Source organism: Salvia splendens, unplaced genomic scaffold (genome assembly GCF_004379255.2).
Source record: "Salvia splendens isolate huo1 unplaced genomic scaffold, SspV2 ctg613, whole genome shotgun sequence".
Classification (NCBI taxonomy): domain Eukaryota; kingdom Viridiplantae; phylum Streptophyta; class Magnoliopsida; order Lamiales; family Lamiaceae; genus Salvia; species Salvia splendens.
In genome coordinates, this window is record NW_024599275.1 from 394 (window position 1) to 14,005 (window position 13,612).

The 13,612-nt window shown below is 37.0% G+C and overlaps 2 pseudogenes; both read right to left on the reverse strand.

The window, feature by feature from the left end:
* Positions 1-619: 619 nt before the first annotated feature.
* On the reverse strand, positions 620-4,442 carry LOC121790753 (annotated as a pseudogene).
* Positions 4,443-5,997: 1,555 nt separating this feature from the next.
* On the reverse strand, positions 5,998-8,819 carry LOC121790752 (annotated as a pseudogene).
* Between the last annotated feature and the right edge of the window lie 4,793 nt (positions 8,820-13,612).

Genomic DNA, 13,612 nt, shown 5'->3' on the forward strand with positions numbered 1-13,612 from the left:
TGTTATGAGTATAACAATCTAATCATAAAGATTTGAAAAAAAAAGTGGAGTATATATGAGTTGGATTTGGTGGTAGGTTTGAAATCGAGGTTAATATAACAGCGAAAACTATAAAATAAGATGTATTATCAATCAACATAAAAATAAATAAAGAAAATGACTCCATCAAGAACCAACGTTACAAATGCCTGCTCCACTTTGATTCATTCAGATTTTAAAATTCCGGTGTAAAAAAAATAGTAATGGAGTATGATTATATTTTTATACTCCCTCCATCCCATAAAATAAGACTAATTGAAGATGACACGAGTATTAATGCATCGTAATTGATAAAATAAAAGAGAAGGAGGAAAAATAGTTGAAATAATGTAGTAAGTGATGAAAGCCATAAATGATAAGGTGAAAGAGACGAAGAAAAAATTTCCATAAATTTATATGAATTATTTCTACAGAACAGACAAAAAAAGGCATATTTTTATAGAATAGAGGAAGTATATTACTCCTAGTTTTTTAATAAAATGCAAGTAAATGAGTTCATATGTGTAGTATCTTATTGTATCTCAAATACAATATAGGCATTGCCATGCATGTGAAAATTGCAAGTTTGAAGAAGATAATATTATGAAACAATAAATAAAGGGTCTATCCATTTTTCGAAAAGAGGAACCTCAAGGTTTCAACAGATCAAGACTTCCAAACTCAAGACGCCGTTATTGAGTCCAAAGATGACACATAAAATCACAAGCTGAAACCGACTGGAACACCTTAGAACCACGCATGAGGTCGCGACAGCAGAGGCCGTGTGTGGTAATTAACAACTTAGTCCAGCAATAACTTCAACAACATTAACTGCAGCATGATAGATCCCAATCACACTGCTTCAAGATTGAAAATTCTATTCATCCTAAACATCTGTTTCGACAAAAGCAAATCTCACGACATCCGATGAGTATGCGGATGAGATATTTGCTTACGCGATGGTATTAGAGAGTTAGCGGGCGAGGAGGTTCCCTGAAAAGATTACTTCGCACATATACAGCTCCCTATCTTGCAGCTGATGGATAGCAAAAGGATCAAGAAGAACATGAAGTAGAACCATTCCCTTGAGAGTAGTGGCATTGTCTTCCCGGGAAGTAGACTTACGCTTGACTCCAGATGAGCAGAACCATCCTCGCCTCGAGAATATCCAAATGAAAGAACAATGTTGAGGCTTGTGGGCTTGCTTAGTAACTTGTCTACTCCATTGCCATCCGCAGACAAATTTCTTATCTGAATCATGCCGGCAGTGACATGAACTGAAGTAGAAGGCTGCGACAGAGAGTTGAGACGATGCACAGCACCTTTTGAAGGAAACTCGGCAGCCAAGGCTGGTGGAGCAGGCATGCTGCCCAACATCTGGCTGGCCTGTTTGAGGAATGGATATTTGAAATCTGTTACGCGTGAGAACAGTTAGTTTGGGCATGCAGAGCTAATCATTCTCAAGAATATAACCAGTGATGCCAGGGCTTGGCAGTAAATACAGGATGTGTCAAAAGAAGGGCATATTGTGGTACCTGATTCATATGTGGAGGAGTCGAGCTTATCAGATGATGATCCAGCGTCACCATTATTGTTGTTTAGAGGTTGTGCACTGGGTAAAGTAGATTGCTCTCCACCAACTTCTGGTTCCTGTCATGATAGTATGAGTTAGATCACTTAGTTCCAAAAGAACACAGAAACTCAATGAATTGGGAGTAATATTACCTCAGAGGAAGCAACGGTTCACAAGGAAGAAGGTCCTCGCTTCCTAGCATTGCTAGGAATCATATGCAAAGTCTTGGGAGTTGCCGATACTGGCATCGTAGAACGTAAAAAATTCCTCAAGCGTGCTGGCAGGAGAGGTATCAGTTTCAATGGGATGCGATAGATCACTAGCTTCAATGAAACTTGCACTACCATATGGCAGATCTGGTGGATTCTCTTGGAATGGTTCATCAAGTAAGAAATCCAAATCATCAGAATACTCCGACTTACTGGATTCACCAATGAATTCATGTTTGACTGCTCTTACATCCATATCAAATGGAGCAGGTATATCATACAAGTGATTGTCCTTATGCTGCTCAGGTTCACAATACTGGTCACCAGCACTCAATAAGAGCTTAGGGCCATCATCTACGGACTCTGCAGTTTCGTCAACAAAGCTGCTGCCATCTGTAGGCTGACAATTCGATTGAAGAGGAGAATCGGCAGACGGATTATCTGATCGAAGGATCTGGCACCAAAAACTTTTAGTTAAATGCATATGACCCGGAAAATAACACTATCACGTAACCGAGCTTCTTACAAGATAAAGTTTTACTGTAATGAGTATTTGAAGGATGGAGACAGATCACTATATAATCTTATTCAACTTAAATAATTGTTATAAATTTAAATCCAAGTTTAAATATAAATAATAATCAGAATATGTACATTGAATAACTGTTTACATATGGGAACATGATTATAAATTCATTACATCAAATCGAAGTTTTGGTTACTTCTATATAAAAGAAGTTGCACAAGACAAATACCTAATACTACTATTATGTTTAGGTTCCCATTACAGTAGCAAAAGGCTAAAGCAGCACCAGGAATAATCTCACTAGAAAATCCTACATTACACTTCGACCACATCATTTACAACATAATCTAAAAGAGATTGTTAAGTTCCTTCATGGACATTTTTCATCTGCATTTTTTCCCAAGAATGCTACCCCAACTCCCCAAGATTGTTAAGGTAACTGCTGATGGCCAAGTTCCAAGGCAAATTATATAAAATTCATATGGTTCTTGACCGTTCTAAGTTTCAAATCCAGTAAATCCCAAAAAATACATCATTTATCCCCTCATAGATCCATTCTTTTATACACATTTTTTCATCAGGCAGAATCTGAGGTAACAAATTTGACAAAATATCAGCGGCGTGTACAAACCTGCTCAAGATCATCGCCGTCCAAATAAGCATCATCCCCAAGTCAACCTCCTCTGCAGCCTCTGCTTTTGGAATCAAGTCTGAGTCATCACCCAGCCATTCCTCTTCCACAAATGGTGCTCCGTACTGCTCACCATTCTTTGGCCAGAGCCACTCTTCTGGAAGACACGGCAGAGCACAAATGCATCCTTTTCCACCAAAGTACATTCCGTCAGCAAATAAAAGGTCAACGGTTCTAAGATCATGAAAATTATTACAAATATTCACACCAGGTGAATCACTCGTGACCAATAGACTTTTCAATATAGACAGGAATGTGTGTGATCCTATAGCTATGCTTAGTGATGGTAAAATGGATAATATAAACCTGATAAAAATACAACACTTTAGTGCATAAATTACACCACCATGTTTCCCAGTATGCATGTTCACTCTCCAAAGTCCAAACCATTACCCCGATTATTTTATTTCATTCACCATTGTTCAGTGAAAATTGTATGATGTAAATATGTGAGATCCTACCTGATGAATGCCAGCTCTCTCCAACTCCAAGTCAGTGAGTCTGTACTCGTGCATAACCCAGTTGGTTCTCTGTCCCTTCGGAGCACGTCCAATATGATATACAAGAGTCTTCTTCATCCCAACAATCTGCCCTCTGTGGTAGACAGCCCTGTCCTTCCCAGTAGTCTTCCAGTATCCTTTTTCAGTGGCTCTGTTAGTCCTTGCTCCATTACCATATTTCCTATCCAGCACGCTGAAGAAATACCATTCCAGATCTCTAGTCTTCAGCTTTGAGAAGCCTACAGGCGCCAAAGATTACTACTATAAGGCTTGAATTTATACACAGACAAATTTAACCAACATGACTAGTGTCCACAATAAAAATCATAAATCCATCTTTAGCACCTAATGTTAATAGCTGTATCAAATAAGCCCTTCAAGAAATTTGAGATTGACAAGAACAACTGAAATTCGATATCAAAATTGAAACAACACGATCTGCGATTCAGATCAAAATGCAACGGCGATTAGTCCAACAATACCTAAGTATAAAACGCATCAACTGGAAATCAAATCCTAGTGAGCAGAAAAATCAGTAGAAATCTTCTAAAAAAAAATTAGGACTCTTCGTCGAGGAAAAGGAAGCCCAGTGACGTGAAATGAATCTACGACTCTAAATTCAATCATCCCAAACGAAAATTCAAGTAGAGACGAGGAATGAAAGAGAAATGGGAGAAGCGCGTACTGGGAAGATCCCAAGGCTCGGCCTTGTAGATATCGATATCAGAGATACGGAAGCCTCTGCCGCAGACCTTCCGGCGCAGATAGTAGCGCACCAATTCCTCGTCGGTGGGGTGGAAACGGAATCCCGGCTCCAGCGTATTGAAGGAATTCTTCTTCACGGCGATCTCCATTAAAAAAGTCGTCAATTGGCCAAGACTTTAGGGTTGAGAATTGGGGTTGGAATGAAGGATGCGTGAGCTATATATAATGTAAAAGGAGTCTCTACTTGAATAGGCGATGAAGAAGATGCTCATAAAGTATATATATTAATGGAAAAATCTCGATGATCCGATTTTTATTCGGGTTTAGCTGACGGCAGCGCCGCTTGAGTTTCTTTCGGGTACGGGTCGCCGTTGAGGATCCGAATTTTATTCGGGTTTATAAACAACAGTTTTTAGTTTTTCAAATGTTTTTTTTTTATCATGGAAAAAACACATGATTATGTTATGTCACATTTTCAAATGTTGGAACTTCTTTGAAAGTGTTTATTATGCTAGTATAAATTAAAATGAGAAGTTATCATTCACAATTTATGTATTTTAAAAATATTTGGATCATAATTAGGAAACTTGTTTTTATGAGGTTGGATATTCAATGTGAAAATTATGAGCACGAACCTAACCTAATTGATTAACAATCATATTTCTACAACTGGCTTTAATTGTTACTATCGATTTTAATATCTCTAATAGGATTTTACTTCAGTACGATCAATGAATAATACCGATACTAATGGAAATCGAATCTCCTGGATACTAAATGCGAAAATAACTTTCTGAATGTTACAAGAAATAAACAAACACATAAAATAGTAGTACGGGAATTAAATATCAAATATAACATATCATTAGGAATTATTGAAAATAACTTAAATCATTTATGATTTTGTAAATTTTCAAGTTTATAGAAATATTAGAACTTATCGAAATTGATGTACCATTATTATTATCTCTGTTCAGCCCCTTAAATTATCATTTTTTGTTAAAAAAATCAATAATGATAATTCATTCTAGTTGGTAACGCAAATTCAACTTTTTGGATGGAAGAGAAGCGTCCGGTTTTTGACATTTTCAACTTTTTTTCAAAAATGATAATTCATTCTAGTTGGTAACGCAAATTCGACTTTTTGGTTTTTGGATGGAAGAAAGCGTCCGGTTTTTTGACATTTTCAACTTTTTTTCAAAATGATAATTCATTCTAGACCTCATGTATATAAGTCCAACTCCATTACCACTCCACCACTTCAATTGTTGTGGTATAACAATAATTTAATTATTCTTGTAATCAAGGAATAAATTTTCATTCATTCTATGATTAGTTATTATTTTTTAAATGATTAATTCATTATAATTAATTGTAAATAAAATATGTTAATTAAATTTATTATTTAATCAACTTTAATAGTACTAATTTATTACACTAAATTTCAATATTGTCATATATATATTTAATTAAATATAATTTTTAATATATTAGGTATATATTTATATTATTTATATTTATATTCCTCTAAAATTTAATTATACTTATCTTCAATTAAGTTTAATAATATTTTATTTTTCACTAAATTATATAAAAATAATATATGAATTTGATCAAAACTACATTTTATTATATAATAAATTTGATATATTTATAAAATATATATTTAATTATATATGCTACATTAAAACGGTCCGACCAGTTGAATCGTGAGCCAGTAGCTTCGCCGGTTCGCTTCCGGTTCGGTTTTTAAACATTGGGAAAAACAGAAGCTGTGAACAACGATCATCATTTATTGAAACAAAGACGGTCCGATAAGGGAGGAGAATTTTCGACAGATTCATAGGTCGTCCACACCAAACTAGGAGAGTTCACAGTACATAATACAGAGGCAAAATCTCTCTCTACAGCCACTACTCATCTCTCCCATCTAGAACAGAACACAGAATTCAGTTCTGATACAATGGAGATGGAATCCGGCCCCAACAAAGAAAATTACATGTCGATGCTGCCTAGGCACGTCTCCGTAGCTCCTCGTTTTCTTTGGTCACTAGCTCGACCCGTGATTGAAGAATGTTGATCATTGCTTGGGCTCTCATCACCTCAATCTTCAAGGTCTCCCGCTCCATGGAGACGTTCAGAATCTCGTTCTCTAGGTTGCTAATAAATTTCAGGTACCCAGGTGGCACCGACTTCTCTAGGTTGGAGGAGTCGAATGCTAGTGTGCTCGCGGGCTGTTGGCTATCTTTGGGCTCGAATAGAGGAAAGTCCAGTAGTCCGGAGGTAAAATTTGTCGTCATCATCATTGTACAAGGATCCTGGCTGGTCGTGGTGGAATCTTCGGATCCATTAGCGTGGCTCGAGTTGGGATTCTCGTCAGGCTTCCCCCGTTTGCTCTGAGCTAAAGAGAGTGGCTCGGGGTCTTCTTCTGATCTCTCCCTCTTGCACAAAAACGGAAGAGACTGCATCCCAGTCGTGTTCTCAGTCTGGGGAGGAGCCATCGTTAGAGGCGGAGTGTCCTGTCAACACATTCGAGGCTTAGCAAGCTCATCACAACTCAACTCGATAAATAGTAATGATAAACAAGTTTTGATCCATTATGCAAGAAGACTATGAATAGCTTAATCCACGAGCAATCAAAAGAGCTAGAAGCCGTACAATACAAGAAATCTACGTAAACTAAACATTTAGCGCGCTTAGAAATAAACAATTCTTAGGCGTTTTCTACAGGTTTATTAGTCGAAAAGGGAAGAAATAGCGCGTTTTTTATTGTATCAAGAAGAAAATCAGTTTCATGACTTGTAAACTATTTCAATTTTGGGAAGACACAAAAGCCTTGAACTAAATAATTGCATCTTTCTGCAGTAACACATTAGATCAAATGCAATTATCAAATTGAGTATATGGCTAAGTCAAAATATACTTGTTCCTTTAAAGATCGAGCATTTAACTACGGAACCAATCACGCCAGTGGTGATGAAATGCGAAATATGGAAGCAGACAGCAAACAACCACAAGCAAAACACACCTGATCGAGATCAGTACACTCGACTCGTGCATCATCACCATTCGCCACATCATCTTCGGTATCTCCCCCAGGCACCACCACCACTGCATCTTCATCCCATTCTTCTTCGACAAAAGGGGCATACCGGTCCCCATTGGGGGTCCTAGGCCGCTCTTTTGGAAGATTCTACACAGCACAAACGCATCCTTTCCCCACAAAGCAACAAATCAGAATCAATCTCAAGATTCCACAACTTTGCAAGTAGAGAGATTCATAGGCTAAATCATACATATAACTAGCACACCTGTGTCACTCCAGCCCGTTCCAGTTCTGAATCGCAGAGCCTATACTCGTGCATCACCCAGTTGGTCCGCTTTCCATCAGGCGCCCGCCCGCTATGGAACACCAACGTCTTCTTCATACCTATGGTTAGACTCTTATGGCGCACCGCTCTATCCTTTCCAGTCGCCTTCCAATACCCTTTACCCGTGGCACGATTCAGCCGAGACCCGTTCCCGTACTTCCTATCCACGGGGCTGAAGAAGTACCACTCGAGATCTCTAGTCTTCAGAGACGAGTAATCTTATCCAAAGCAAAAAAAAAAACACATCAATCAGTGATAGCTCATGAACAACACAACATAGTTAGGATCACCAATTGAAGAAAATCAACAATCAAGTTTTGAAACAAACAGATCCACATTAATCTCCTTCTCTTGAATTCAACCACAGCCTTTTCAAAGTTCATACAACTTTTTATAGTTTTCTTGCACTTCACTTCATAGCTTACTTGCTTCAACAGTATTCAAACTCCAAAATCTTCCTTAAAAATACAATATTCAAACTCCAAAATCTTCAACAAAATAATCAGCGAAATCACACAACCGTATCAGCAAATCAAAACTGAAATTTACATACACACATACTCCACAAGCTAAACCAGTAACAAAAAATCGATCTAATTAATTTTTTTTAAAGAGGAAGAAGAAAAGAAGCTGCGCCACCACAACGCTACATAAAAGATACTCCACCAAACCTCTTCAACAATCAACCAAACATATAAATAATTTCACATACAAAGCAACAAATTATAAAGAAGAAGGCTACGAATTTTAAAAAATTAGCATTTACGACATACCAGCTAGCTCCCAGGGCTCAGATTTGTAGACATCGATCTCAATAACAGCTTCGAACCGGAACGGCTTCCCGCAAGCTTTCCTCCTGAGGTAGTACCTGACGAGCTCCTCATCGGTGGGGTGGAACCTGAACCCCGGCGCCAGAGAGGTCGGAGACGGCGCTGCTCCGGCAGCCGTGGCCACAACCGCCACCTCCTGTCCCATTTCCCGCAGGTAGAATAGAAAGAGAAGAAAAAAAAGGGTAAAGTGGAGTGATGGTGCTCCCGCAAACTCAACACATCGAGGAGAATCAATTCGAGGATAAAGTGGGTGAGGAAGAAGATTAGAAGGCAAGAAAATGGGGGATTTATTGAGTTGGGGTTTGGTTATTGCCCATGGGTTAAGGGAGGGAAGGAGAGTAGATGCTTGCTTGACACGGAGATCGAAAAATGGGAAAGGGCGAAGTTGAGAAGAGAGAGCAGTGCGTTAGGCTTAGCTGTTGTACATTGTTTTTCTTTTTTTATTTATTTATTTATTTTTGTCGATATTTGTGCATTAGTTTTTGCTTGCTTTTGGCTGAAGCGTCTCTCTCTTCGGCCCCCTTCTCGTTTATTTCTTGAATCCATTTCACTTTCAAATATATTTGTGGGGAAATAAACTAGCGACTCACGTCAATATTTTTGCTAACATTGTTGGAGCCCTTGATTGATAATTAAAGATTGAGTTTCGTATAATTTCAATCCCTAGATAATTATCTATCTTACCAAATCTACTTTTAATTTGATCGGATTTGATAAAATGAATAACTTATTAGTGGCAACAAATATTTAAATATTGATATTCTACTTGGCAATGACTACGAAAACTTGCTGATTTTGTGGAAATTTTTGTCTAATAAAAAGCGCAATAATTTCGTTAAATCAGTAGTAGTACTACTTTGTTGTGACTTGTGAGCAAGAAGGAATTCAGTTTTTTCTGTAGAATGTGGCTGTGGTTGTGGTTGTGGTTGTAGTAAATATTGGTGGCTGGATAAGTGGTGTTACGAGAGATTATAAGTATTCCAAGTGGGTAAATAGTGACACCAATCATTTTTGTGTGGCACCATTATGTTTTTTTAAAGATCATGACACTATACTTAGGTTTACAAAGTAGTTTGTCAAAAACATCCATTACTATGTATATTAATTAAAATTGATACAACACATCACACATGAAATAACTTATTAAGAAATTTGTAGTAAAAGTTATTGATATGCCGCAGAACAATACATGAGCTACTAATAAGTCCAATCATATACCAATATAATAAAATAAAATTGTTCATTCATACCATGTACGTAAAAATAATGTAAGCAACTTATTAGAGCATCTCCAGTTGGCGGACATCCCACTAGGACATCCACTAGGACATTCCAAAACACCTCCTGCCACGTCACTAGGACTTCCATCCCACTGCCACGTCACTAGGACATCCCTCCTATGTCCGCCCTTCCCACTAGGACATCCCGCAATAAAAAAAAATCATACATTTACAAATAAAACAATTACATTTACGGAAATAAAATTTGACGTCAACCCCTCCGAGTCCAAACCTCATACATTATTCGAAAAAATTACGGGAAAAATTAACAACTTTATCGAAAAAATTAACAACTTCATCGGAAAAAACATACATGATTCGAAAAAAAATTGCATACTAATAAAAAAAAACTTCATACATTATCACGTCAACCCCTCCGAGTCCAAACCTCTTCGATGATATCCTGTTGAAGTCGAACATGGGCATCTGTTTGCCGCATGTCGGCAAATGCACGCAGTCGCGCGACCTCTCCATGAGGTACCCCATATTCACATTCGCGGTGACCACGCCGTGACTTGGACCTGCACCGTATCATCTTCGTTGGTCCAATGAGTCAGTTCCGCAGCTTCATTTTCGACAATCATGTTGTGCATTATGATACATGCGTACATGATATCGCCGATGTTGGGAATATACCACTGCCGTGCAGGACCCTTCACAACCGCCCACCGACTCTGGAGCACACCAAATGCCCGCTCCACATCCTTGCGCGCTGCTTCCTGACGGCTCGCAAAGTATGTCTTTTTTGTCCGAGCGGATGCTTGATTGACTTCACAAAGACGGGCCAGTTTGGGTATATCCCATCCGCCAAAAAAAAATTTAAAAAACGGGACGTCCGACCGGACGTCCGACTGGACGCCACAATGGCGGACGTCCGCCCGCCCGTCGCGCCGACGTCCGAGGACACCGACGTCCTCACGGGACGTCCGTATCCGACCCTAAACGCCACAATGGCGGACGTCCCGGTCGCCCGTCGCGACGTCCGACCGGACGTCCGCCATTGGAGATGCTCTTAGTGGGTTTTAGATAGGTTTTTGTTCTTATCATCTCCGGTAGAAAAATCTAAGAAGTTATCCTTCAATAATCTACTATAAATGTTATAATCATTTTAATGAATATCATGTGTATATAATATATTGTGTTATCTTTTTTTAATTGCTAAGTCTTTTCTCTATTTTCTAACAAGATGATAAACAACGGTGCTTCATTTACCCTTATGGTTGCACTTCATTATCCATTTACATCTTTATCTTATCACATCAACAATATAATATTATATAAAATATATAAAAATATCGAGATTAAAAAGATAACTAAAACATCAATATAAGTCTATATAACACTAAAATGATAACTCCCAACATTCATACAAATCAAAAGCATTGAGATTATTATAACATGACAAAATAAAAAAAGCAAGATTACCACTTCATAAAACTTCAAAGCAAGAAACCAAAGTTGACCCTCCTATTGAAACATGTTTAACTTGCAACTCAAAAAGTATATTCAGTTCAGATAAGCAAAGCAGCAATACTTCTTTGACTTTTTCTTACAAAATAAACAAAACTTTATCATTTTTCCATGTGAGAATTAGACACACAGAAGGCAGTACCACTTTACTTAAGCTATCTGCAACACTATATACAAAGGGAAATGACATTTTTACACAATGTGATTCAACAAATTTTCAATATTGTTGCATCATAATATCCAAACATGACTGACTTTTCTATATTTGGGGTCCAAATTGGCTCTCCCTCATGTGACTACCTCTGCAAAGATGACAGCCATACACTCAGATTGTTATCTTTTCATTGTTTGTGGAGTTCTAATTTACTTGTTCAACTTAAGGGAGCGTTCGCTTTCTTTAGATCAGAAATGCAAGAAATATATATAGATCAGAAATGGGAGTGTAGGGCCCACATAATTGCGGCTGTAAAATAGTGTTCGCCTTTCTTTATTGCTGATGGGCTTGTGAAGTATATAAAATGCAAATTTTGTGAAAATATTGTGTCATGACTTAAATACCCTGGTTAAATTTCCCCAAAATCTGATGTGACTGAAAGAAAACTCATGCGAAAAAAATTGCAAGCCAAGTTCATTTCAATCGGAATTATTGTAGTATTTTATACTTAAGTGAAGGGAAGTGGTGGAGTCTGATCACAAAAATTTACGTCAAAACTTAATTTCAATTGATTTAGATCGAAATTATTACTCCATTCATCCTCTAAAAATGCCCTCAAGCCATGGAATATAAAATTGGGGTATCTATATCTTAGTACTGGGTATAATATTTTTCATAAAATAATATTTTTTTACTTTAATTTTTTAATCACTTTATCTCAAATATCATCTTTCTCTCTCAAAGAAGTTATAACACCTTCTAAAAAAATCATCTTTCTCTCTTTCTTTTAAGTTTAACATTATAAAAAGTCACTACAAATAGTAGAAAAATATCATAGATGAGATTACCTCGGTCTACAGATTATCCATAATATTTTTAAGTTTCACGGAACATTTACATGCAAACCTCAAAGTCCAGATGACATTTATATAATTCATTTTTAAAATAACAAGTATATACATTTTGGTCAATCTTTTAAAAATATGCAATTTTTATATTAGAAAATTATAGTCTCTCTCAAATCATATCAAAATTATTATTTTTAAAAGATGGATGTAAATAGAAATTTTTCTCTTAACCAATTGAGAACATCCACTATGTTGTCCCCCCACCGTCCATTAAACTACTATTTGAGGGCTCCGCTGTACTTTTTACTCCATCCCTTAACTAAGGGACGAAACCTGCAACGCTCCGTTCCTTAAACCGTCCATTAAATTACTATTCATTCAATTTCATTTTTTATTTTTATTTCCAACCCAATTCAATTAAAACAAACACACTTCATTAAAATTAAAATAACATTATAACATAAAATAAAAATACAACTTAAAATTCAAAAAATAAAAAAGACACAATTAAAATCCTAAAAAATAAAAATGACATAATTTAAAATACAATTTTATAGAGACATCCTTGAATGTTTTTATGTTTCACTTTCGATGTGGGACAAAATCATTCAAGGATGTCTCTATAAAAGAGAAACAACAAGAATGAGTTTGTCCCACATCGAAAGTGAGACATAAAACATTCAAGGATGTCTCTATAAAGATAAACAACCAATAATGATTTTGTCCTCTATAAAAGAGAAACAACCAAGAATGATTTTGTCCACATTGAAAGTGAAACATAAAACATTTAAGGATGTCTCTATAAAAGAGAAATAACAAAGAATGAGTTTGTCCCACATCGAAAGTGAGACATAAAACATTCAAGGATATCTCTATAAAAGAGAAACAACCAAGAATGAGTTTGTCCCACATAGAAAGTAACACGTAAAACATTCAAGGATGTCTCTATAAAAGAGAAACAACCAAGAATGAATTTGTCTCACATCGAAAGTGAAACATAAAACATTCAAGGATGTCTCTATAAAAGAAAAACAACCAAGAATGATTTCATAAATTCTCAAGCCCATCAAATATATATGGGCTATTACGAATTTCTTGTATTCATTTATTTGTAAAAATTATTTTTAAATATAAAATAATTTTTATAAATAAAAGTATTTTTTTTAATTTGATTTTTTTTATAAAAAATTGATTTATTGCGTCAGCGTGACGACACCACTCGCGGGCCGGCGAGTGGGGCGTCACGCATTGCGCAGGGGCCGTGGCGCGACAGCCCGTCCCGTGTCTCGCATGCACGGGTCGCGGGACGGGACGATGTGCCGCAACGCGTCGCGCGAGCGTTCCGTCCCTCCGCGACGAAACACGGGATGGTGGCGCGCCGCGTCGGGTGCCCTGATATAATTCACTAGTAGTACTATAATTGTGCGTGTGTATGTA